The sequence below is a fragment of the Callithrix jacchus genome, chromosome Y (assembly GCF_049354715.1).
Source record: "Callithrix jacchus isolate 240 chromosome Y, calJac240_pri, whole genome shotgun sequence".
Classification (NCBI taxonomy): domain Eukaryota; kingdom Metazoa; phylum Chordata; class Mammalia; order Primates; family Cebidae; genus Callithrix; species Callithrix jacchus.
This window is the reverse complement of record NC_133525.1, coordinates 9,234,882-9,260,413: the sequence shown is the minus strand read 5'-3', so window position 1 is coordinate 9,260,413 and position 25,532 is coordinate 9,234,882. Positions and strand designations below refer to the sequence as shown.

At 50.8% G+C, this 25,532-nt stretch overlaps 1 pseudogene; it reads right to left on the bottom strand.

Moving 5' to 3' along the window:
• Positions 1-372: 372 nt before the first annotated feature.
• Positions 373-11,494, bottom strand: LOC128930812 (uncharacterized; annotated as a pseudogene).
• Between the last annotated feature and the right edge of the window lie 14,038 nt (positions 11,495-25,532).

Genomic DNA, 25,532 nt, shown 5'->3' with positions numbered 1-25,532 from the left:
CCCCAGGTTTCAGAAGCACAGAGGAGCCCCCAGGGTGCAGGAGCACGAGGGTGTCGGTGCAATGAGGAGCTTCCAGGGTGCAGGAGCACCCAGGTTATAGGAGCACGGAGGAGCCCCTGGCGTGCACGAGCACTGAGGACACTCCAGGTTTCAGAAGCACAGAGGATCCCCCGGGGTGCAAGAGCACGCGGGTGCCAGTGCACTGAGGAGCCCCCGGGGTGCAGAACCACTGAAGAGACCCTGGGGTTCAGAAGGACTGCGGGCCGCGGGAGGAGCTCGAAGGGGAGTTGGAGTGCAGGTCGCTGTGCAGGCTGGGTGCGCGGGGCCCCAGAGTCCGCAGGCGCGAAAGGCGGGGAGGACGGCGCGCTGGGGTCAGAGCCCCAGGGCCTCCGCGGCCTTGCACGCCTCGAGCCGGAGGTTGGCGATGCTGGAGTTTTTGCTGTTGCTCTTCGCGGCCGCGGCGACCACGGCGGCGGCCGAGGCGGACTCGGCCAGCGACGCGATGGGCAGCCCGAACAGCGGCGGGGGGAAGATCAGGTAGGGCGGGTGCGCCGCCAGGTGCGGGTGCAGGTGCTGGTGCGCGTGGGCCACGCCTTCCAGCTGCAGCTGAGCCTGGACCTGCGAAGCGGACCCGGGCGGGGTGAGGGCGCAGGATTGGGGATTGGGGAACCCTTCCCCCCCTGCAAGCCCCCCAACGCGTCTCCTCTCCCCCGCAGAGCGTCATCCCTTCTCCAACTCTGCAAGCCACACCCCCATCTGACTGTCCTCTTTCCCCCGGCCCAGAGCTGGTGCTGACTTCCAGACTAGCTTGGGCCAGGGGAATCCAAACAGCTCCCCGAAAAGCGCATCGGAGTAGGGTTCACATCGGGGCACCCACCCGGGAGTTCAAGATGCCTTCTGTTTCCCGGGATTCAGGGTCTGGACAGCGGCTCATCCCACCGCCCCCAAGTAGGGAACACCAGCTCCCCACACCTCTCCTGGCAACATCAGGTCCCCAAGCCTCTCCCGTGGACACCAGCTCCCCAACCCTCTCCCCGGAGACACCAGCTTCCCAAGCTTCTCCTGGGAACATCAGGTCCCCAAGCCTCTCCTAAGGACAACAGCTTCCCAAGCCTGTTCCTAGAGACATCAGGTGCCCAAGCCTCTTCCTGTAGACAGCCGGTCCCCAAGCCTGGGATGTGGGGGGACACCAGCTCCCCAACCCTCTCCCCAGAGACAGCAGGTCCCCAAGCCTCTCCCTATGGACACCAGCTCCCCAAGACTCTTCCAGGGAAACCAGGTCCCCAAGCCTTTCCCCGAGGGACAGCAGGTCCCCAAGCGTCTCCTCGGGGACATCAGCTGCCCCAAGCCTCTCCCGGAAACACCCGCTCCCCAAGCCTGGTCCAGGGAAACCAGGTCCCCAAGCCTCTCCCCCAGGGACACCAGCTCCCCAAGGCTCCATTGCGCAAAGCCAGGCAGGCCTGCAGGCTCCAGCGGCCTCATTTCACCCGGTCCTGCATCCCAGAGACTGTGCAAGAGGTGGGCTCTGTCCCCAGCCTGGAGGCCACATGCCCAGGAGGGGAGAACAGGAGGGACGCGGACCCCACTTCTTCGGGCCTGAGCCGTGGAGACTTGGAGAGCTCCCGCTCGGGCTCCATTTCTGAATTTTTCATTTACGATTTACAGCTTTATACCTGCAGCTCCCAGCGCCAACCCCATGGCCCTCCACCCTCAGCCAGCAGAGGCAGAGGCCAGACGTCTGGGACCTGACGCCCTTCGGCAAACGAGCGCGCGAATAAAAAACGCCGACTTGTCCCCTTGGAATAAAACGGTCAAGAACGGAGACCACGCGTCCCCGCTGTGTGCCCCCAGCCCCGTTTCACCCAGGCTTGCAGTCTCGACCCCCAAATTGGAAACCAAGGCAGCCGTGCTGCGTCCAGCCAGGGCGCAAGTGGGCACTGTCCCAAAACCCTGCACCCCCTTCCACGCAGTTCCCAAATCCCCGCCACACACACCCAATCCCAAGTCGGCTGGGAGCTGAGCAGGGTGTTACCAGCTCAGAGGTGCACAGCCCAGGACGGAAGTGGGGGGGCAGCAGGAGCCGGGTAGACGCCCCAGGCCTTCGGGCACTTGAGGGATTAGTGAAAGGGACATGAGTTTCACGAGGGGATGCCAGCTCCCCAATCCTGTATCCCAGGAACACCAGCTCCCCAGGACTCTTTCTGGGACACCAGCTCCACAATCCTGTCCCCCGGGAACACCAGCTCCCCAAGCCTCTTTCTGGGACACCAGATCCCCAATCCTGTCTCCCGGGAACACCAGCTCCCCAAGCCTCTTTCTGGAAAGCCAGCTCCCCAATCCTGTCTCCCGGGAACACCAGTTCCCCCATCCTCTTTCTGGGACACCAGCTCCCCAGTCCTGTCTCCCGGGAACACCAGGTCACCAAGCCTCTTTCTGGGACACCAGCTCCTCAATCCTGTCTCCCGGGAACACCAGCTCCCCAAGCCTCTTTCTGGGATGCCAGCTCCCCAATCCTGTCTCCCGGGAACACCAGCTCCCCAAGCCTCTTTCTGGGATGCCAGCTACCCAATCCTCTCTCCCCAGAACACCAGGTCCCCAAGGCTCTATCCCATCTCTGATCCTCAGGCCCAGGCATCCCACATTTCTTAACCAGGCAGACAGCCAGGTGGGGTTGCGGGGGGCGATGCCTGGCGGGGTGGGATTTCTCACCACTCTGATTTTTGTAAGATTTCTGCTGAAGCTTGTGTATGTTCACCTTTCCAAAGGAGGCCCTTGGAGTTTACAGCGTGATATATCTATTTTTTTTTTCTTTTCTCAGAGTGTTGCTGTGTCCCCAGGCTGGAGTAAATTGGTGTCATATCAGCTCACCGCAACCTCCGTCCCCCCGCAGGTTCAAGCGATTCTCCTGCCTCAGTCTCCCAAGTAGGTGCGATGACAGGCGCGTGACACCACCACGCCCGGCTAATTTCTGTGTTTTTAGTAGAGACGGGGATTCACCGTGTGGGTCAGGCTGCTCTCGAACTCCCGACCTCAGGTGATCCACCCGCCTCGGCCTCCCAAAGTGCTGGGATGACAGACAGGAGCCACCGCGCCCAGTCTAGCCCGATTTAATACGTGCCAAGACGCCTCTAAATGCTCCCTTGGAAAAGCCACTGCCTCCCGCTCCGCAGGGCTAGCCGAGGAGCCGGGAGTGTTAGAATTTGGGAGTCAGTGGGGGGCGGGGGCCGGGCAGCAGAGGAGGAGGCAACGGGTCCCCGGGGTTTTTCAGAGGAAGAAAAACCAGCTACCTGTTGGAAAGGCATCCGCAAAGCTCCCATATTCACGTAGGGTGCCACTCGGCAGCCGTCTAGGTGGTTGGTGGTGCCCAGGATGACTCCTGTGGTGAAAAGGAAGAGGCGTGAGTGTGTGGGGGGGTCCCCCCAGGAAGGCCCCACCACCACCACCACCCCCCCACCAGCTTCGGGGTCCCACCCCCAATCCCCGACACCCACCTTTATGCATCTGATTCTCCTGTTTCCTGCACTTGGCTCTTCTATTCTGGAACCACACCTCGGTGGGAAGGCAGACAGAGTTTGCACAAGGGTGTCAGGATTCAGCCCGGGGCCTGGACAGGGAGCACCCTCCCTGCCAGGCTGCACGGAGCACTTTTGCACCTCTGGGAGCCCGGAGGTAACCGACGGGGGATGGGGGTGTCAGCCCCTTATGGACCCTCTGTATCCACCCATGCATAACTGCCTACCTAGAACTGGAATTTATGGGGATTTTCTTTTTAACGTTTGTTTGTTTTAATTTTGTTTTCATGGTTTATTTTATTTTGACACAGAGTCTCGCTCTGTCGCCCAGGCTGGAGTGCAATGGCCGATCTCCGCTCACTGCAAACTCTCCCTCCCGGGTTCAAGCGATTCTCCTGCATCAGCCTACCGAGTAGCTGGGATCACAGACGCTCCCCCCACACCACACTCGGCTAATTGATTTATTTTTATTTTTTTCTATTTTTAGAGTAGTCGGGATTTCTCCATGTTAGCCAGGCTGGTCTCGAACTCCGGACCTCAACTGATCTGCCGGCCTCAGCCTCCCAAGTGCTGGGATGACAGGCGTGGGCCACTGAGGCTGGCCTCAAACACTCTCTGCCCCAAGTAACTGACACGTGTGAGTCAATACCGATTAATTTAAAATGAAAGTTGTATTCTGAGACATGAAACATGCACTCTGCAACTTCGCAGCGTTCTGGGTGGGCACCCGGACTCCCGATGCCTGGAGACCCTGAGAAAAACCCCGGCTTTCGACCTTCACACTTTACCCAGCAAGGCAGTGGGCGAGCCGATGGCTTAAGAGTCCCTGGAGCCCAGAAAACGTGTTTCCCTTCCCCATGGCCTCCTAGGAAGCCTTGGGGAGCTGAAGGGACTCCATTCATATTATGGGAGTCGTGAACATCCTGGAGAGGTTCCCACCCAGGAATAGCAGGCTGTGGCAATAGGGGCGTTGTGCTCCTGTTACGCCTTCTGAGTCTCGGGGGAAGCCTCGACAAAGTGGGGTGCAGCAGAACAGGGGATTCCCCGCCCCACCCGAGGAGCCTGGGGAAAATCACAGGCCTCATGTCAAGACTTGGGTGCAGATTCCACCCCCTGGCCTCCCACAGGCTTGGAATTCAGAGTCCCCTCTGCCCCAAGCTGACCAGCTGGGAAAGGCGGGGAACTTAGGCTCCCTCCGGCGCCCCCCACAGCACCCCCTTGGCAGTGTCAGTCCCTGGATTCCGTTTCACAGGTTTTCTGTGGCAGCCCGACCTGCAAGCAGACCCACACTCCAGTGCACAAGAAAAATTGTTTGTGCAGAGACGGGGACCCTTAGCCAAGGCGGGTGAGCGTCCCAGCAGTTCCAGCTGTTCTGGGCAAAAACCGGCAGCCATCGCCCCCGGCCGTGCAGAGCCCAGGGCCGGCGCCCCTGTAAATCGAACCTCAGAAATCCCTGGGAGTTTGGAGGCGAAACAACGTGGTCTCGAACCCAGGACGGAGCATCCCTCAGCGGTTTCGGAATAACATTTTCAGTCCGTAAGTGACTCCCGCCGGGATGAAAACGTTATCCTTTTGCCCAGCAAATCCTCCTGACACCCCCATCAAAAAAAAAAAAAAAAAATCCCCAGCCTGGGCTATAACATTGAAATTCACCCACCATTGCCCTGTTTCCAAAGCCCGCCTTGACACCCCAAAGCACACTGCCCCTGCACTGCTTGGCAAGGAAGCCCCAGGAAGGCCATTAAAAAAAAATCCTCCTGAAATCTGGAAATCCTGGTTGCGTCTCCCTTTCCAAAAGCGAGGCGGGGTGTGGGGGCGGAAATAATGATTCTGAAAAATAAACGTGATGAATTAGGTGCTTGGCGAGATGCTCATAAATCAAGGCTGGAGTGAGTGATTCGGGATCAAGTCCAATTAGGCCCGAATATGGTAAAGCGAAGTGTGTTACACTGTTTTAGAGACTTATTTCTTCATTAAGAGGCAGTCACGGATTCCTTCCACAAACACCAGTAAAGCGATTTCCTTTTGATTTCCATTAGAGACAGTAAATAATGACATTTAATTTAGCCATGCGCCATAAACCCGGAGGTGGCTGTTTGTAATGAAATCACGGGCTGGCCACTCACCGCGCTCTCATAACTTTCCATTACAACGCTGACAGCTGGGCGATATGAGTTTCCAAAGACCCCCCCGCCCACCAACACCCACCACTAAAAATAAAAGGTTAATGACGACCCGCGAAGTCCCACACTCCATTGAAACTCTATCGGCTGAGAGCGGGGGACACGCTGTACCCAGAGAGGGGACCCAAGTACTCTGAGATCCCTGGGACTAAAATATCCCTCCTCGTCCCAGCGCTTTGGGAGGCCCGAGGCGGGTGGATCACGAGGTCAAGAGATCGAGACCATCCAGGCCAACTTGGTGAAACCCCGTCTCTACTAAAAATACAAAAAAAATTAGCCGGGCATGGTGGCGGTGGCTGTGATCCCAGCTACTGGGGGAACTGAGGCAGGAGAATTGCCTGAACTCAGGAGGCAGAGGTTGCAGTGAGCCGACATCGCGCCATTGCACTCCAGCCTGGGTAACAAGAGCAAAACTCCGTCTCAAAAACAAACAAAAAAAAGTAGTTTTCACCTGTGTAAAGTAACTACTTATTGTCGCTTTTTAAAAATTGCAAGCAGGCAAATGAAAAAGGTGCTGGGCAGGTGCCATGGCTCACGTGTGTTATCCCAGCACTTTCGGAGGCCGAGGTGGGTGGATCACAAGGTCAGGAGTTCGAGACCAGCTCAACCAACATGGTGAAAACCCGTCTCTACTAAAAATACACAAAATTAGCTGGGAACAGTGGCGCGTGCCCGTAATCCCAGCTACTGGGGAGACCGAGGCAGGAAAATTCCCTGGACCCAGGAGGCGGAGGTTGTGGTGAGCCGAGATCACGCCATTGCATTCCAGCCAGCGTGCCAAGACCGAAACTCCGTCTCCAAAACATAAATAAATAAAAATAAAATAAAATATCCCTCCTGGACCCGGTCCCTTCCACCCTTGACACCTTCCACTGTGTGGGTTGGGGGGGGAGTGATATCCCTGTTTGAACCAATTGATTTTTTCCAGGAGGACCTGAACCCTGCTGGCCAACGTTTACGACTGGACAGTTCTCCCTGCGGGCCACGGAGAATGATGCCTTTCATTCCGTTCCCATATCTGTTACTATTATTATTATGATTATTTACCAGGGTTAAATTTCCCTGGACCTCCAGGATCGATAGCCCTGGGCTGTCTCCCCCCGAAGTGTGTTTATTTTACGGGGTGGAAGGGGGGTGCAGACACACCCCACTGTCACCAATTTTGTGCCACAGTTGTAAGGTAATAGACTACGGAAAGAAATAGTGTGGAATTAAATTACGAGTAATTTATTTTTATAGAAACCGTCCATCAACAGCCGGGGACGTACGAGAGGTCCCAGGCAGACAGACACACCGGGACGTGACATACATGGGACACCCCCCCAAACCCCCACCCCATCACCCAAACTTTAATATTTTCATTAACTTATCTGGGGCCGTCCAATCCATCTTCTGGGAGAGGGCTGGAGGTAACGAAAGCTTCCTTCCCTCCTGGAGGCCACAGAGATTCTGACCAGGATCTCCCGGACCTGGACAGATGCGTTTTTTGTGGGGGGACTACAGCTGTCACCTACACGACAGCACCTGGAAGTCTTTATTTCACGCTCAGGATTCTGAGAAAGGCTTTTCAAGGCAGCCACAGGGGAAGACACAAGGGACCCAGGGAATCGGGGGCCAAAACATATTTTTTAAATGAAACATCTCAAAAGAGACTCTGCAGCTAACTCATCTGTGTCCTAATCCCCTAAGCAACATGGAGGGAAACTTGTGCTTGACAATAATGTACCCCAGAGAAACGCAAAGGAATGAGGAGTTACAAACACACACACACACACACACGGAAATATAGACACACATGTACATACACACACAGACACACATATATATACAAACAGAGACATATATATACACACTGACACACACAGACATATAAACACACACAGACATATATACACACAGAGAAATATATATACATGCACACACGAACATATATATACACACACACAGATATATACACACACAGACATATATATATACAGACATATATATATACACACAGACATATATATATACAGACATATATATACACACAGACAGACATATAGACACACAGAAACACAGACACACACAGACATATATATATACACACAGATACATACAGACACACGCACCCAGACATATAGACACACACACAGAGACAGACACACACAGACATAGACACATATAGACACACACACAGACATACATACACACACATACAGACATACACACACACAGACACACATATACAGACACACAGACATATATATACCCACAGACATATATAAACACACACAGACATACATATACCCACAGACATATATACACACACACAGACATACACACACAGAGACAAATATATACACACCCACAGCCATATATATACATACACATATATACACACAGACATATACACACACACATATACACACACAGACATACATACACACACACACATATATATACTGTTTTACAAGATCTTTTATTAACAATATATATTTAATTTAATTTATATATATATTTTAATGAAACTTCTGGGAACACCTGCATGTAACACACATATGTATAAACATATGTATTTAATTTCATGTATATACATATACATTTTATATATATATGCATTTTAATGAAAGATCTTGTAAAACGCTCCCCCTATCTCTGGCTAAGCACTTTGCTTTGAATGGATGCATCCCCAGTGGGCAATCTTAATTTCATTTATTTTCCAAGGGGTTCCCCCGGGCCCGGGGATCCCAACCCTGTCACTCTCCCGCTCTCTCCCTCTCTCTGGCTCCCTTCTGTCCTGTGCAGAACCAGGAGGAGTTCAGCTGCCAGGGGGATGAGCTTGGAACCTGCTCTCCCACCAGCACCCAGGAAATAAACTCATACATTTAACTCAATGTGTGCAAAACCGAGGAAGCCTCTTCCCCCTCCCCCACATGCCCATGCTCCTGGTCCCCAGGAAATAAATTTATACATTTAAGTGAATGCCACGCTCCTGGTACCCCGTGCCTGCTCAGATGGGCACTGTGGATTGGCACGTGCCTCTGGGAGACCCCCAGGCCTGGCCTAATGGTCTCCTCTCATCCAGATGCCAAAAGTGTCCTTCATTCTCCCCACAGCTCCCGGGAGCAGGAGGGAGGAGGGGTCCTGGGGAAGGGAGGAGGGAGATGGAGGAAAGACAGGACCCTATTTCTGACCACCTAGGGTCACACTGCACCCCTCTTATTTGGATCCTAAGCACGCTGAGGAGCCTGGTAGGATTCCTGAGGACCCTAAATGCAGTCGGAAGGGAAGACAGAACGGAATCAGGGGCCTTGATACATGTTTTTAAATGAAAGAGCTTGTAAAACACTCTGCTTCAAAACCTAACTGTATCTATCTTCACGTCCTAAGCAAAATCAAGGGAAAACGGTGTTTGAATGGACTGACCCCACGGAAACCGAAAGTAATCACGGGTCAAAATATATAAACATTTATAGAAACAAATATATATTTACAAAAACAAATATGTAAATATATTTTTCCAAAACAAATATATAAATATATATTTTCTAAGCAAACATATAAATATATATTTTCTAAATAAATATATATGATATATATACAAATAAATACATGTACAAATATGCATATTTGCACAAAGAAATGTATATACAAATATGCATGTTTGTATAAAAAATATATACAAATATATATAAACAAATATATATATCATTGTTTGCCCTTACATATATGTGTATATGTATATGTTTGCCTTTATATATATAAATATAAATATTTTATAGGCCTTTATATATATATATGTCTCTACACGAATGCGTTTTCCTTTATATATAAATATATCTACAAATGAATAGACATAATGTGTGTTTATGTATATATAAAAAATATATCTACAAATAAATATAAACAAATGTGTGCCTTTATATATATTAATATATGTATATTTTATATGCCTTTATATATATATAAAACTATCTCATATACCTTTATATATCAATATATATATATATTTTATACGTGTTTATTTATACGTATGTCATATGCCTTTATATATATAAATATACACATTGTATGCCTTTATATATATATATAACTATTTTGTATGCCTTTATATATATAAATATATATTTTATTTGCCTTTATGTATATATAACTATGTTGTATGCCTTTATATATACACACAGATATTTTTAAATGCCTTTATATATATATATATATACATATAACTGTGGTATGACTTCATATATATAAATAGATATTTTACACGCCTTTATATATATATCACTACGGTGTATGCGTTTACATATATAAACATACATGTAAAAGCAAACAAATATATGTATATACACATATACAAACATACAAGAGACACATACCCAAATCTCAAGGCAAACATGCGTAGGCATACAGAAACACAACATACATATATGTGCGTCTGCGTGTATTTGTTGGATCTTCGCGCAGACAAACCCCGGGATCCACCCCACAGGCCGCAGGCGTCTCCCCAAGGCCGCGCACCCCACGCGCCCCGCGTGCCCCAGCTCCGCGCGCTCCGGGCAGGGCCCCTGGTGGTGACCAGGGCGCAGTTGGCGCAGCTGGTGCGCCCCGCGGGTCCCCCCCAACCCTGGGGTTCCTGCCTGCACGCGCGCCTCCCAGAGCCCCAGGCGCTGGCTGAGCTCCTAGCTCATGAAGGCGTCGAGATAGTTCGTCTCCTCGAACAGCCGCTCCAGCTCATTGAGCTGCTGCTCCAGCGTGAAGTTGGTGCGGCTGCGCCTCTGCTTCAGCTTGGCCTGCGGGTCCTCGTCCTCCAACTTCACGTCGTCGCGTTTGTCTTTGCATTCGTAAATCCCTGCGTGGCGGCGGGGGGCGCGGCACTGAGGCGGGGGGGCGCCTCTCCAAACCCTCCCGGGGGTCCCCTCCGCCAGCGCGAGCGCGTGCGCGCCCACCCCCCCCCCCCAAGCTCCAGCGAGCAGACGACCTGGCACCGGACGCGCATCGCGGGGTGGCGGGGGGGTATTTCCGCGCCAGGAGTGTCCCGCGGTGGACACGGGGTACCCCGAAAACCCGATGCGCCTTTACGCAGGGCCCGCGTACCCGCCACGCGGCAAAAGCCGCTTTTTAGGATAAGAACCTTGTTTCCTTGACCTCCTCTCCTCCAAATAGTTTCCTCAATTATCCACTTCTAGTGTGTTGACATAACCTAACCTTTTTTAAATTATTATTATTTTAAAGGAGACTGGGGTGTCAAATCCTATTTTAAAGAAAATTATTATTACTATAATTATTATTATTATTATTTTGGAACAGTTGACGACTGTGGGGTCCCCGGCGGGGCGCCCGGGAACTGGACAGGCAGGTTGCGGATTCTAGGTCCGCGGAGAGATGGTATCCCCCTTTGCAGCGCAGCTGGGCTTCGGGGTTCGGGGACCCTCCGGGGTCTGGCCGAGCTAGAAAAGCCCCCTCCTCACGGAAACTGTCACCAGAACAGCTGAACACCACCGCCCATGGGGAACGCACCGCCGCAACCTGGGACTCGAACCCCGTTCGAAGAAATCCCTCTTTCCCAGGTACGTGCTGTCGGTCGCGCACCCACCCCACCAGGGTGCCAGAAATGGCCCTGCGTCCCCGCCAAAACAAAAAAAAAAGGTGATCTGCTTTTATTTGCTGCGGGACAGGGAAGGGCATGAAAAGTCCGCTGTCGGGTGTTTCCAGCTAGAAAGCGTTTTCTTCCTAAGGTTACACATCCAGAGCCTTGCCATGCCCTTCATCGACCCAGCGCTGGTGAAAGCGGCTCCTCTGGCGCCCGTCTGTTCCCATCTCCGGGCCTGCTGGGCGCAGAGGAAGAGCCCCGCGTGGCCCAGGCTGGTGTCAAGGGTAAGACGTTGCCATTTGCAAGTTGAGCCTTGAAACAGTCTCAGAGGCCCCCGGTCACCCACAAACTTGCAAACCTCACAAATCCCACCTGCGTCAAGGGGAACCTGGTAGAGGCCGGCGCCGCGTTCTGTGTCTTCCTTCCATCACCCACCCCAGGGCCTCCCGCGAGCTGGAATTCAGCGCCGGCCCCTCTTTCCAGCGTGGACTTCAAATTCCCTTTGGCCCCCTAAAACGCACGTGCTTCCAAGAACACGGCGTTCCTTTCCCACCCGGAGTCCTTTTCTCTGGAGCTGGCCCTGGAGCTTCCTCCTTCATTTCTCTTATGAACCCCAGTGATGGAGGCCAGCTGGGAAACTGGGCTTCGGAGGCTCCAAGCACCCTCCTGCGGGCTTTGCAAAAGCCAGGGGATTCCACGGGTGGGTGCCCGTGACTGCTCCCCCGACTCTCCAACCTCCATTTACCTCCAGCACGGGACACAGAGCTGGTGGGGTCTTGTTCCTGCCCAGTCAAGGAGAAAGGGGAGGGGGGCACTCACTGCCTGTCTTCTCCTGGGTCCCTGAATCCTTATTTTCCGCTTTCAAAAGACCTGGAGTACACTTCGCTGTGGTGCCATGTGGGGAAGAAGACAGAGGCCAGAGGAGGAAATTGGCTCACGCCCGTCATCCCAGCTCTGTCTCTGCTCTCTCTGTCTTCTTCTCTCTATACGTGTCGCTGTGTGTCTGTCTCCAATATCTCTCTCGTTTTCTCTGTCTCTGTGTGTCTGTCTCTGTTGTCTCTCTTTTTCTCTGTGTCTCTGAGTGTCTGTCTCCACTCTCTCTTTTTCTTTGTGTCTCTGTGTCTCTGTGTGCACTGTGTCTCTGTGTGTCTCTGCATGTCTGTCTCCACTGTCTTTTTCTGTCTCTGTGTGTCTCTGCGTCTGTCTCCACTGTCTGTCTGTCTCTTTTTCTCTGTGTCTCTGTGTGTCTGTCTTCACTGTCTCTCTTTTTCTCTGTCTCTGTGTGTCTCTGCATCTCTGTCTCTGCTGTCTCTCTCTTTTTCTCTCTATATGTGTCTCCCCTGTCTCCCTTTGTCTCTGTATATCTGCATGTCTGTCTCCAATGTCTCTATTTCCTGTGTCTCTGTGTGTCTCTGCATGTCTGTCTCTGCTGTCTTTTTTCTCTGTGTCTCTGTGTGTCTCTGTCTGTCCCTGTGTGTCCATCTTTCCCTGCTTCCTTCTGTCCCTCTCACTCTCCTCCTCCTCTGTATCTCTGTCTCTCTCTCTTTTCCTGTGTCTCTGTATCTCTGTCCCTGTCTCTCTTTCTCTACGTCTGTCTCTCGGTCTCTGTTTCCCTGTAGTTGAATTTAAAGTCACAGTTATAATTTAGTTTAAGCTTCTGGTAAGAGACGGGAGAGCGCTTTTGGGGGGCAGGGGTGAGTGGGGCCCCCCACTTAGCCTGTCCCCGAGACAGAGTCCGGTTTTTACAGAAGAACCACCTCCGCTTCCCACCCAGAAACTCTCAGCAAACACAATGTCTTTGGCATAGAAGAAAACGGCTCCCGCGTTGGACACGATTTATTTCAAAGCCGTTCGTTAAGCTCCTCCGCGCGCCCCGCGGCTTCCCCCAGATCCCCTTCCCGGGGTTCGGAGCCGCCTCGCCCCACGGAATCGGCTGGCGGGCGCGGCGCTACGCACGTTTACAGCTCCCCGGGTCGGAGGAGAAGGCCCCGAGGCCAGGATTTTCCTAAGAAAGAAACGAAGGCAGGACTGGAGCCCGTTGGAAAAGCTGGGAGGTCTCCACGGTGGGAGGCCCGGGTGCAAGGAGGATGGGAGCTGGGGCCGCGCGCTGCCCGCCGCAGACTCGAACCGCCTCGCATCCTGGGCGCAGACACGGGGCTGGGGTGGATCCTGGCGGCCATGGGGCCTACTATGAACACACACATATACGTATTTTTGAGGCATGTATATTTGAGCTGAGATTGAGCCACTGTACTCCAGCCTGGGCAGCACAGCAAGACCCCTTCTCAAAAATTAAAAAAAAAATAAATAAAAGCAAAGGCATACATAGGAAATGCTTCTATCTAGCCTAGCGCCTACGGACATGGCTAAACTATTTTCCCCAAATTGGTGCAAAGTCACTTTCTCATCAGGAGCATCAGAGTCAGCTTCCTCAGAATTTTAACAAGTACAATAGTTTAAATAACCAGCAAATGTGCAGCAGCCAATGTCTAAACACACAAGAGGTTGGGTGACCAGGGGGATAGGGGAGGACATTTCTTTCTTTTCCTTATTCTTTTTTTTTTTTTTTGAGACGAAGTTTTGTTCTTGTTACCCAGGCTGGAGTGCAATGGCGTGATCTTGGTTCACCGCAACCTCCACCTCTCAGGATTAGGCAATTCTCCTGACTCAGCCTCCCGAGTAGCTGGAATTACAGGCACGTACCATCATGCCCAGCTGATTTTTTTGTATTTTTAGTAGAGATGAGGTTTCACCTTGTTGGGCAGACTGGTCTCGAACTCCTGACCCTGTGATCCACCCTCCTCAGCCTCCGAAAGTGCTGGGATTACAGGCCTGAGCCGCCGCACCCGTCCCATCCCCATTACTTCTTAAATTCTATTTCTATTTCTATTCTATTCTATTCTATTCTATTCTATTCTATTCTATTCTATTCTATTCTATTCTATTTATTTGAGACACAGTTTTGCTCTTGTTACCCAGGCTAGAGTGCAATGGCATGATCTCGGCTCACCACAACCTCCGCCTCCTGGGTTCAGGCAATTCTCCTGCCTCAGCCTCCTGAGTAGCTGAGATTACAGGGACCTTCCATTATCCCCAGTTAATTTCTTGTATTTTTAGTAGAGACTAGGGTTTCTCCATGTTGGCCAGGCTGGTCTCGAACTCCCAACCTCAGGTGATCCTCCCGCCTCGGCCTCTCAAAGTGCTGGGATGACAAGTGTTAGCCACAGAAACATCTGAGTCACTGTCTGAGGGCTCTGCCTGACCCTTGGGGACTGGGACCCACCTCTCTGTAGACCTACCTCCCCGCAGCACATGACCCAGCCCTCCCCCACGGCCCCCTTTTCAACATCTTCCCAGTGTGGATGAACTGCAGAGATAATCGCCAAGAGCAGAGTCAGAGGGCTGGGGGAGGACGGGGGAGAGAGAATGAGACAGAGAGAGAGAGAGAGAGACAGAGAGAGAAAGAGAGAGAGAGAAAGAGAGAGAGAGAATCAAGACTCAAAATTACCTATCACTGCTGGCTTGTGACAGGTGACCTGCATCTGCTAATTAATTCCACACTCGGGCCAGACACGGATTTTTTTTTCCTCTGTCTCTCTCTCTTGACAGCAAAGACCCGGGTGTCTCTTCATCCTGTTTCTAGGACGTCCTGGAAAATTCCAGAAGCGGGAGGCTTCAACCCCTTATCTCCAAGCACCTGTGGACTCCCTAAGTTCACCAGGGAATTCAGACGGGGTTTCACCATGTCATCCAGGCTGGTCTCGAACTCCCGACCTCAGGCGATCAACTTCCCTCAGCCTTCCAAGTAGCTGGAGTTAGAGGTACCTCCCACCGCACCTGGCTAATTTTCTTTTCTTTTCTTTTTAGTAGAGACGGGGTTTCACCACGTCATCCAGGCTGGTCTCAAACTCCCGACCTCAGCAGATCCCCCTGCCTCAACCTCCCAAAGCGCTGGGATGGCAGATGGGAGCCACCTTCCCTGCCCACCTGCCCAGATTCCGGCTGCATCCAGAAAAAGCTGCAAGACAAAGGGCCCCACAGTAAATAAATAAAAAATAACGCTTGGTGGAGACCGCCCTCCTACAAGGATGTCGGCTGCATCCCAGGGACAGGTTTCCAGGGTAACTGTTTTCCTTACCTGACATGTTGCTGAAGCCCGGGGGGGGGGTCTGGGCTGGACCAGCTGGTGCTGAGGCTGAACACCCCATGCCCAGGATACCCTCCCACGTCAGCTGCGCCTCCTGAAATGTGTCAGAAAACATTACATCAGGAGGGAAAGGCCGGTGTTTGTGGATTCCCACAGATTTCTAGATAATCAGGTCCTCAGTGGCAGCCTGATGGCAGAGACGGGTGGAAGAGGTGTGATTGTTGGGGGGTGGGGGGTGTGGGGGTCAGTGACCTGGGCTTGGTGGGGAGAGGAGGAGGCTGAGATTCCCACACACACGTGGAAGGTTTATTGGGCTAAAATATATGCAAAATTAGCCGAGTGTGCGGATGGGCGCCTGTAATGCCAGCTTCTCGGGAGGCTGAGGCCGGAGAATCGCTTGAACCCGGGAGGCAGAGGTCGCAGTGAGCCACGATCATGGCACTGCCCTCCAGCCTGGACAACACAGTGAGGTGACGTCTCAAAATACATAGGTAAATACATAAATAAAGAGGTAGATAGACACATAGAGAAATAGGTAGGTAGATTTTTACATGGATACATACATACATACATAGACATGAAGATAGATAGATAGATACATAGAAAGACACATAGATAGATGATAGATAGATAAATAGACAGACACATAGATAGATACATATATACATATATAGACATGTAGATAGATGATAGACATATAGATGAACAGATAGATACATAGATAAATACATAGACAAACATATAGATAGATACATAGACAGATACATATGTACATACATAGACGTGTAGATAGATGATCGATACATAGATAGACACACAGATGGATAGATAGATAGACACGTAGATGGACAGATAGATACATAGATAGATAAATAGACACGTGGATAGATACATAGATAGATGGATAGATAGATACATACATACATATATAGACACGTATGTATATATACACATATGTATATAGATAGACACATAGATAGATAGATAGATGATAGATAGATAGATAGATAGATAGATAGATAGATAGATACATAAATAGATACATAGATAGATACATAGATAGATGGATGGATTCCTTTTAGTTGATTTTTATTTCAGGTGGAATGTCTATGAATTGAGGTACTCTAATTTCTTTTTAAATTTATTTATTATTCTTCGAGTTCTGGGGCACATGTGCAGAGCATGCAGAATTGTTACACAGGTAGACACATGCCAGGGTGGTTTGCTGCACCCATCAACGCGTCATCTACATTAGATAGGTCTCCTAATGCTGCCCCTCCACAATCCCCCCACCCCCTGCTGTACCTCCCCTAGCTCCCCACACCCTGCTATCCCTCCCATAGCTCCCCACCCCCTGCTCTCCTTCCCCAATCTCCCCACCCCTGCTGTCCTTCCCCAATCTCCCCACCCCTGCTATTCCTCCCCTAACCCCAACCCCACAGAGGCCTGAGTTTGTGATGTTCCCCTCCCTGTATCCATGTGTTCTAATTGTCCAACGCCTACTTATGAGTGAGAACATGTGGTGTTTGGTTTTCTGTTCTTGTGTCCATTTGTTGAGAATGATGGTTTCCAGCTGCATCCATGTCCCTGCAAAGGACAGGAACTCATCCTTTTTCATGGCTGCATAGTATTCCATGCTGTGTAGGTGCCACATTTTCCCAGTCCAGTCTATCATCGATGGGCATTTGGGTTGGTTCCAGGTCTTTGCTATTGTAAACAGCGCTGCAATGAACATGTGTGTGCACGTTTTGTAACCTTCACTTTCTGCTGACCTGTAAACCATGCTGGAGGTGAAAAAGTGTCGAATTTCAAATACTGGCTCAGGAGGACGAGAGTTACATAGGAACCTTTATAACAAATACACGTCTACTGGGCCTGGTGGCTCCGTAATCCCAGTCCTTTCGGAGGCCGAGTCAGGAGGAACGCTTGAGGCTTGGAGTTGAAGACCAGCCTCACCAACAGCAGAAAACCCCCATCTCTATAAAAGAAGAAAAATACAAAACTGATTGGTCCGACGCACTTGGGAGGCTGAGGTAGGAGGATCGCTGGAGCCTGGGAGGTGGAGGCTGCGGTGAGCTCAGATTGTACCACTGAACTCCAGCCTGGGCGACAGAGCAAGACCTTGTTGAAATAAACATTTTTTTGTTTCTTCTTGAGACGGAGTCTCACGCTGTCACCCAGGCTGGAGCACACTGGTGTGATCTCGGCTCACTGCAGCCTCCACCTCCCGGGTTCAAGCAATTCTCCCACCTCACCCTCCTGAATACCTAAGACCACAGGCACGCACCACCTCACCCAGGTAATTTTTGTATTTTTAGAAGAGATGGGGTTTCACTGTGTTGGCCAGGCTGGTCTCAAACTCCTGAAATTGTGATCCGACCGCCTCAGCCTCCCAAAGTGCTGGGATCACAGGCTGCAGTCATCTCGCCCGGCCAGAAATAAATAAACGAATTGAACGAACACTCCTCTGTCATCACCGTCACACCCCAAAAAGCATGTCTCTAGGGCCAGGCGCGGTGGCTCACGGCTGGCATCCCAGTACTTTGGGAGGCTGAAGCGGGTGGATCACCAGGTCAAGAGATCGAGACCATCCCGGTCAACACGGTGAAACCCAATCTCTACTAAAAATACAAAATATTAGCTGGGCATGGTGGCGCATGCCTGTAATCCCAGCTACTGGGGAGACTGAGGCAGGAGAATTGCCTGAACCCAGGAGGCGGAGGGTGCGGTGAGTTGAGATCACGCCATTGCACTCCAGAGTGGGTGACAAGAGCGAAACTCCGTCTCAAAAAAGAAAAACCTGTATGATCATAAATCCCAGCTATAGAGTTCGACCGTACACCGTGACCGGCTAATTTTTGTATTTTTAGTAGAGACCGGGTTTCACCATGTTGGCCAGGCTGGTCTCGAACTCCCGACCTCAGGGGATCCTCCGGCCTCGGCCTCCCAAAGTGCTGGGATGACTCTATTTCCATGTAACGTCCGATTCACAGGTGCTCAGTGGGATTTGTGTTTTCCGGGGCCACCGGCGTGAATGGTCCCAAGTGTCCTCCCCCGCAAAAACACCCCTGGATGGTCCTACCCGATTTCAACACCATGAAATAACAGACTCACTGCTGGCAACTCGACCCACCCTTCACCACCACGGTCCTGCCAGGATGATGATTTTTCCAGAGGCACGCTGGGAACCATCTGTGCTCACTGTTTTGGGGCGCAGGCCGCCAGGGCGAGACCTAGGACACGCAGGTCTCCATCCTGGTGACATCTTGGCCCGAAAGTGCAGTGAGGAATCAGGGCACATTTCTCTTGGATTCCAGAGGCGGGTGGTATGGTGGGGGGTGGTCAAAGGCATTTCCTGTCCACACAGCAGGTGTCCATGGGCGCGTGGCATACAAGGCATGGTTCTTAGGGGTGTCTGCCTGGCTCTGACCCTGACTTCTGCTTTTGGGGATGTTCTGCCTCCCATGAGAAGTTGGCCCCAGTGAGAACATGTGGGGAAGGATGGGGGTGCCATGGGGGTGCCATTAGTTGGCCGGAGGTGGGGGCCACGGAGAGTGCAGGGACAGGGCGGTCCGGGGGTCCAGACCCCTCCGGGACCCCGAGGCATGGTTTGCTGGTTTGCGGGGGGGGGGGGGAACGGAGTGTAACGGCCCAGGGCTCCTTCTGCCCTGGGTCAGCACACCTGGTTTCCATTACCCCGGAGCTTGTCAGAAAGAAGCAATTTCCTCTCCACTGCGGCGTCTACGCTGGGACGGCGGGTCCTGCCCTGTCTCCGGCTTTTCTCCTCCCCTCGCCGTCTGCTGCGTTTTCCTCTTTGTGTCTCTGACTCTCTCCTGTTCTCCTTCTGTTCTTCTTTCTCTCTCCCTCTTTCTCTTTTCTCCCTCTGACTCTGTCTGTGTTCCCTTCTCCTTCCTTCTCTGTCTTTGTTCTTTTTTCTTTTTCTTTTTTCTTTCTTTCTCTCTCTCTGACTTCTCTCTGTCTCTCTCTCTGTCTGTCTTTGTCTCTCTCTGTCTCTTTCTCTCTCTGTGTGTCTCTCTCTCTTCTCTCCTGTCTCTTTCTATTTCTGTTTCTCTGTCTGTCTGTCTCTGTCTCTGTCTCTCTCTCTCTTTCTCTCTTTATCTCTCTCTCTGTCTCTCTCTCTTTCTCCCTCTTCCTCTCTTTCTCTCTTTCTGTCTCGCTCTCTTTCTGTCTCGCTCTCTTTCTCTCTCTTTCTCTCTTTCTCCTTACCTCTTTCTGTCTTCTCCTTTCTCTATCTCCATTTCTGTTTTTATCTGTATCTCTACCTGTATCTCCATTTCTATTATTATTTCTGTCTCTAAGTTGACCTTCTCTATCTCTGTCTCTGTATCTATCTCTATCTATATTATTATTTCTATTAAAGGTCCTTGACACTTGTGAATTAGACATTTTTAAACATCCAGAAATATACATTTAAGTTTACGTGACTCATACAAATATTTAATAGATAAAAGTAGTTTAAAATTGTTCAATACAAAAACTTACATGGTACTCAGAGAGGAGACCCTCTCCACTCCTCCAGCTTCCTGGCCTCAACCTCCTCCTTCTGCCCTCTGGATGGAATGGAGGGTGAGAAAATAAATAAAATTCCAAAGAGTTGGTAAAATGACTCCCTTTATAGTTCACAGAGTCTCTGATATCCGTAAGCATTGAAAGATTTGCAAATGAATGTTATCTGTCATGGCTGAAGCCCAGCACTGGGTCACCACCACCACCACATCTGCACGGTCCAGTCTCCATCCTGGAAACACCCCTGCCAACTAATAATTTGCTGGTCTTTTCTCTCTAAGCCCCCTCCCCTGCGTGTTCATGCTCAAGCTGCATATGAATTAGGAAATCAGTGAAGTCAAAAGTTTGTACGGTTGGATATTCAGTAAATACCCCGTGACATAGTTTCCCCTTTAGCGTTGTAAGCCTGTAAAGGAGGAGACAAGCTACTTCTCGAGGAGTTTAGTGAATGAGGCTGTAGCGCCCCACAGCTCCCAGCCAAATAAAAAGCCACTTCATTTTTCAGTTCAATGTTCAAGAGGCTTCTTCCTCATCACTCCTGCTTCATTTTGGTACCCTGACCTCACAGGAGGCAGAAGAGGACACGCAGACACAGAGGAGAGGGTCCTGTGGAGATGGAGGCAGAGAATGAAGTGATGGGGCCACAAGCCTTCTGACTAGCTGGGAGTACAGGTGTGTAGTCCCACAGGTACTAGGACTAGAGGCTCTTTCTACTATCTTTTTGTTTTTTTCTTTTTTAAGAAATGTGGTTGTTGCTATATTCCTTAAGCTTCTTTTGGACTCCAGGCTTTAAGATCTTTCTGTCATGGCCCTGCAAAGCGCTGGAATTAGGCGAGAGCCAGTGCATCCGGCTAGAGCCTCATATTTTTTGGTAGTATCAGCATGGTTTGCTTCTCAAAGCAAACCCCACTTTCAGAAGAAAACCCCACTGGAGAGGTGTTACACATTCTGATAGAGTCAGCTTTGAAAGGTCCATTTGTCTCTTCCTTCGCTTCCTGATATGTGGAAGGGCAGCAAATCCTGTCCGTAAAATTTACACTTACTGAAGCCTGCCACATGAAGGTAACAGAGCACATGATGACCTCTTTGTACGGTGCATCTGAAAGAAAACTCAAAAATGTGTCTGGGTGTGGTGGCTGACACCTGTAGTCCCAGCAGGTTGAGAGGACGGGGCAGGTGGATTATTGAGGTCAGGTGTTCGAGGCCAGCCAGCACCCCTGGACAAATCCTGTGTCCAATAAAAATACAAACATTAGAGGCCGGTGTGTTGGATCCCTCTTGTAACCCCAGCACTTTGGGAGGCTGAGGTGGGTGGATCACCGGAGGTCAGGAGTTTGAGACAAGGCTGACCAACAAGGTGAAACCCTGTCTCTACTAAAAACACAAAAATTAGCCGGCCGTAGTGGTGAGTCCCTGTAATTGCGGCTCCTTCACACGCTGAGGCAGGAGAACGCTTGAAGCAGGGAAGAAGATGTTGCAGTGAGCCGAGATTGTATCTCACAGGTTATTTTCTGTTTCCATTCTATTAAATTCTTATGAACGAATTTCACATGGAGATGATTTAGGAAAAATACTCCTATGGTCAGGGTATCATAGACACTTTTTTTATAAACCGCGTCTCACTTGTCTCTGAAAATAACATGCAGTGGAGCGAGCTAGCAAACTCACTGCAGACTGGTCCTCATCTCCTTAAGCTACATCCCAAAAAGTAGGAGGTACACTGACGCACAATGTCAGGCAGCACCGGGTGGGCTTCCAGCCTCCTGGAACAGGGCAGGTGGGGAAGGAGAGCCCAGAGGCAGGCCCAGAGTGTCAGGACGGTGAGGGGGTAATGGGTGCGGGATACGGAGGGGAACTGAGGCCAGGATCCTCTAGAGAGGAGGGCAGCTGGCTTGCCAGTGCCGTGAGAGCAGATGGTCCAGGCCAGGAGACAAGGACAGCACTCGCAAGGGAGAACAGCAGTGCCAAGGATGCTTCATGCCCAGCAGAGAGTCCAAGGGCACATTTCGCTGAGAAAGGAGTAATGGGAGTCCACATGCCAATGCAGCCCCTGAAGCACCCCTGTTCCCTGTGCCTGTTTCCAGCAAACTCACCACAAAAACGCAAGTGACTCAGGACACAGGTTTACCGTGCACAAGGCTGCTGTCCTCTTTCGGTGCTGCACACAAAGCGGTGTAGGCCCAGAACAGTATCAGCTCCCTCTGTTGCACCCATGTGAGCACAGTGGGGAGCACCGGACACAGCCCTGCAGTCCCTGCGACCCACAGCGGTTCCCTCCTGGGGAAATGCCTACCCCTCAGGGAGACCAGGAGAAGAGGACACGGCACACCCAGACGGCAGCAGAGCCTGTCTGGCACACAGCAATGCAGGGGCCACCTGCAGGTCAGGAATGCTGAGGAAGCAGCAGCCTTACAACAGACAACACCACCCCTGCTACCTGCTGTCCCCTTCTTCTGCGCCCTGCCCCTGGTCAGTGCAGGCTCTCTCAGCCTGGCTCCATCAGCCCCCAAAACCACCACAGCCATGACGGTGTGCCCCCAACACAGGGCAGAGGCAGAGGACCAGCATGGGAAGGTGCCAGGCCAAAGGGCTGGAGGATAGCCCTGCCCCACACTCTCCAGCTCTTGCAAAGCTCCAGGGTGTTTGCTGGCACGCCCACCACCCAATCATCTGGAGGCTCCTTGGCCAGAGGCAGACTGTGCAGCACACCCAGATGTCAACCTGCATCAGAAACCATGATGAATTCCTGCACAGCTGCATGCTGGGTTTGCAGGTCCAGTAGGGGGAGCCTGTTTCTGGGGGAGGGGTCCGAGCTCTGGGTCCCATTGAGGTTCCCCTGGTTGGATGGCGGGCGGGTTCAGCGGGAGAGCTGGGAATGGGGGAACACATGCTTCGCTCTGGCTAGTGGGCCACCTCAGCCCAGCTTGGTGGGCGAAATGGGCCCTTTGAGTCCCACCTCTTTCTCTTCCTTGGCAGGTAGGTGGAGAAACTCAACCACCGCAGGTGCCGGCGCCAGAACAAAGTTTTCCATTTGTCACAACCTTTCCTTCCACAGGGAAGTAATCATTAAGGAGTATGGCATTGGCAACCATGGTAATGCGTGCCTCCGGCCTTGTAGGGGAGGTGGTGTGAGGGAGGTCAGGCCTCCCATGAGCCTTGCCGACTCCTCTCCCTCCTGGATACAAGGTATCTGGTTCCACTTCAGTCCAGTGCTTCTTGGGTCATGAAGCTCAAGCCCCCACCTGCAGGCAGGACATCGCCTGTGTGAGCTTCTTCAGCTGTTTGGCTGACTGTGACTGCCCAGGGTCTGGAGGGATTTCTCAGGTGGGGCCACCGTGAGGCATCATGGGAAAGCACCTTGCTGGTTGGTCACTCTTTGGCCCCTGGGGAATTGGCTTTCCACCATGACCCCACCTGTCCTGGACCCATTTCTGCAGTCCCCCAAATCATCAGTCAGGGCCTGGGGCTCAATCCCCTACTGCACTACCTGAGGCATTTAGACCCTCAGAGAGAGGCAACAGGGAGGAGGCCAGGTGAGCTCCCCAGGGCTCTGCTCTGAGAGGCCAAAAAATGGGTCAAAGAGAACTATGGCTAAGGTGACCTTTATGTCAATCAGCTAAACACTAATAATACAAAAATCTTTGGGGCATGGTGGTGCACCTTCATCATCCTGGCTCCTCAGGAGGCTGAGGCAGGAGAATCTCTAGAACCCAAAGGACCGAGAAAGCAGAGAGCCAATATCCTGACACTGCACTCCAACCTGGAGTGAGACTACATCCCAAAATAAATAAAGACGTGAGAAGAAAGAAAGAAAGAGAAAGAAAGGATGGAAGAAAGAGAAAGAAAGAAAGAAAGAAAGAAAGAAAGAAAGAAAGAAAGAAAGAAAGAAAGAAAGAAAGAAACTGGGTCACAAAGAATTGGAGCCAAGCAAGGTGACCATTATCTAAACCTGTCCTTGAATTGGTCCTGGGGGTTCACTCTTGTAGACTCATCAAATGGAGAGGCCGTCGCAGGTGGATCACCTGAGGTGAGGATTTCACGACCAGCATGGACACCATGGTGAAACCTCATCTGTACTAAGAAAAAAAAAAATTACCTGGGTGTGGTTGTGGGCACCTGTCATCTCAGGTGCCCAGGAGACTGAGGCATCAGAATCACCTGAACTTGAAAGGCAGAGACTGCAGTGAGCCGAGATTTGGCCACTGCACTCCTGCCTGGATGACACAGCCAGACACTGTCCCAAACTAACAAACGAAAAACGTGAGTGGCTAGAATTTATTCTCAGAGTCATGGTACCTGATCATATGCCCCTCTGAACGCTGAGCAGATGGAAATACCATAGTGGAAGGTGCCTGTAATCCCAGATACTCTGAAGGCTGAGGTGAGAGAATCCCTTGAGCCCAGGAGATTCAGGCTGCAGTGAGCCGAGATTGCACTACTGCACTCCAGCCTGCATGACAGAATGAGACCCCGCCTCAAAAAATAAATAAATAAATAAAAATTTCATTTGAGGGAGAAGTTAATTAAAGTCCACACTTCAGCTTTGAAATTACTTCAAAATCCTTTTTATTTTATGATTTGGGACAGTGTCTGGCTCTGTCACCCAAGCTGGTGTGCAGTGCCTTTATCTAGGCTCTCTGCAAATCCACTGCCTCCTAAAGAAGATTCTCTTGCTTCTGCCTGTAGAGTAGCTGTCATTATTCGTTCCTGGCAACACACACGGTTAATTTCTGTAGTCTTTTAGGAGAAATGCGGTTTCGCCACGTTGAGCAGGTTGGCCTCGAACTCCTGACCTCAAGTAATCTGGCTGCCTTGGCCTCCCAAAGTGCTGGGATTATAGGTGTGAGCCACTGCGCCCGGCCTCCAGTTGGCATATCTTGCTGTTAGGTTTGAGCCTGAATGAGCCCAATTTGACAATAAAGGATGGCAGTATCTCTTTCCAGATGCAGAGAGTGTCACAAATGAATTGAAATTGATCTTCAGTATTCTAGGCAGTCGAATGTATTCTGGTTTTCAATTTTGACTAATCTGGTAGGTTTGACTAATCTTTTTGTTTTTTAGATAAAATCGCAATTGCACATCTCACGAGTGCCAAAGAAAATGCATGTTTAATATTTTCCAACAAATTATGACATTTTTGTGGTAGAAGTATCATGTACCAGAAAATCAAACCTTTGTAAAATCTCAAATGCATATTATAGTTAGCATACATGCCCATTGCTGTCCAGTCATGAGGTAATTGACGTTGATTCAAGTTCAGTCTCTAAGAATGTGTAACAGCTGTTCAGCGGGTTTTACTTTTTCAGGTAATTGTATTTATTTATTTATTTTTGGAGACAGAAGGTTCTCACTCTCACCCAGGCAGAAGTGCATTGGTGTGAACTGAAGCCTCATTGCAGCCTCAGACTCCTGGACCGAAACAATTCTCTTGCCACAGCCTCCTGAGTACCTGGGAGTACAGGTGTGTAGTCTCACGGGTACTAGGACTAGACGCTATGTCTAATTTTCTTTGATTGTTATTGGTTTTATTTTTTAAAGAAAGGTGGTTGTTGCTATATTGCTTAGGCTTCTTTTGAACTTTTGGCTTTGAG